Source organism: Chiloscyllium punctatum, unplaced genomic scaffold, assembly GCF_047496795.1.
Source record: "Chiloscyllium punctatum isolate Juve2018m unplaced genomic scaffold, sChiPun1.3 scaffold_1705, whole genome shotgun sequence".
Lineage (NCBI taxonomy): Eukaryota > Metazoa > Chordata > Chondrichthyes > Orectolobiformes > Hemiscylliidae > Chiloscyllium > Chiloscyllium punctatum.
In genome coordinates, this window is record NW_027311439.1 from 2,501 (window position 1) to 4,381 (window position 1,881).

At 63.6% G+C, this 1,881-nt stretch overlaps 1 non-coding gene across 1 annotated transcript; it reads left to right on the plus strand.

Annotated features, from left to right (window-relative positions):
• The first annotated feature begins 1,444 nt into the window (after positions 1-1,444).
• Positions 1,445-1,598, plus strand: LOC140475481 (5.8S ribosomal RNA). Its single transcript, XR_011960009.1, has one exon. It is a non-coding gene; the product is annotated as a 5.8S ribosomal RNA (ribosomal RNA).
• The last annotated feature ends 283 nt before the right edge of the window (positions 1,599-1,881 follow it).

The window sequence follows — 1,881 nt, forward strand, 5'->3', positions numbered from 1 at the left end:
CTGCAGCCGTGGTCACCGCCAAACCCCCACAACTCGAGCAAGTGAAAAAAAAAAGTAACAAATAAGAAAGGATCTCTGTCGGCTTGGGGGTACGCCCGTTTCCGTTTCAACTTGTCTCGCGAGGGTGGTTTCGGGGCCAGCAGGAGAGCTCGTCGGGGTAGCAGGCCCTGCAGCCGTGGTCACCGCCAAATCCCCACAACTCGAGCAAGTGAAAAAAAAAGTAACAAATAAGAAAGGATCGTCGGCTTGGGGGTACGCCCGTTTCCGTTTCAACTTGTCTCGCGAGGGTGGTTTCGGGGCCAGCAGGAGAGCTCGTCGGGGTAGCAGGCCCTGCAGCCGTGGTCACCGCCAAACCCCCCACAACTGTTGGGCGCCTACCTGCGCGGGGCAGGAGGACACTTTCCGATTTCAAATCTCCGTTTGCCGAGTCCACCCCGAACGCACGCGGGCGGGCGGGTTCGCATCACCCTTCGTCACAAGGGGCGAAGCCCGTTCCACCGTCTCGTCAGTAGTGCCGACCGGTCTGTGATCGACGAGGGGAGCCACACCAGGTCCGGCCCTGCTGCTTGGCGGCACCGCGTCGTCGGGAGCTCGCGACAGACGGAGGGTTTCGGTGTACTCTCCAGCCACGGGAAACGAAGCCGGTGATGCAGGCGCCGGTCTTTCGCTCCCAAATCGGCTGGGTTTACATCGTTGCTATCTAGTCACGCTCCCTTCAAACCCGACGGGGTACCTATTCCCCTCACCCGTCTGTGCGTATACAGCCTCTTTGCACTTGCGGGATGGGGGTGGTGGTTTAAAGACTCTCGAGTTGCCGCCCGTCGGTCTCCGAGCTCCGTGCAGTAGTGATCCCCAGCGAACTGCCAGCAGGGCGAACGAGCGATCCCGCTCTCGGTCGGGGCGCCTGGCGTCGATCGGTGGTCGGTGGCTTGCGGGCAAGCTGCGCTGTGAGTGTGGGAACGAGTATGACGAGCCGTTGCCGCGACTCCCAGTCCACCTCGGCGGTGGCTGGGCCGGGCGGGCGTCTGCTCGGGCGAGTGCCGCCCCCGCCTCCTCGCAGGAAGTCCGCTCGCCGACACGCCGCCACGTGCACGCGTCAGTGACGCTGCCGAACCGATGGCCGGTGCCCGTTCCCGCCTCTGCTTTTCCTAGGGCAAAGCTGCTGCACGCCTCGTGATACTAGGCGGGCGACATGGTGGCGGTGATCCTGCCTCCGTCGCTGCGGTGCGTTGGGGCACGCATCGCCTCTTGGGCGCCCTGTCCTCCTCCCCCCAATAGACGTATGTTTCTGCGGGCCGCACCAGGATGGTGCTCCCCATCGCTTCACGCCACCCTGCTCCGCCCGCACGCCGGCGTGCAGGTGGCTGTAGCTCAAGGTGGGGAGCGTATGTGCGGTCCGGGTCGCTTTCCTCTGGCGAGGGAGAGACCTAAAACAAACTCAGACAACTCTTGACGGTGGATCACTCGGCTCGTGCGTCGATGACGAACGCAGCTAGCTGCGAGAATTAATGTGAATTGCAGGACACATTGATCATCGACACTTTGAACGCACTTTGCGGCCCCGGGTTCTTCCCGGGGCCACGCCTGTCTGAGGGTCGTTTGGCAATCAATCGCACTCGCCTTGGCTGGCGAGAGCGCGGCTGGGGTGTCGCAGAGGACCCGTCCTCTTTGTCCCCCTAAGTTCAGACTCCGGAGCCCTCCGGCGTCGGAGCGCTTGGCCTTTCCCCCCCACCCTGCACATTCCGTTCGTCAGGCTCGACGCCATCCCCCCGCCGGGGAGCGCGGCCTGGCGTCCGTCTGTGTCGTGGCAGTGGGGCCAGCACGGCTGTCACCGGTCCCAGAATGGCTGTCGGTGGTTCACACTGTGTGTGTGTGCCAACC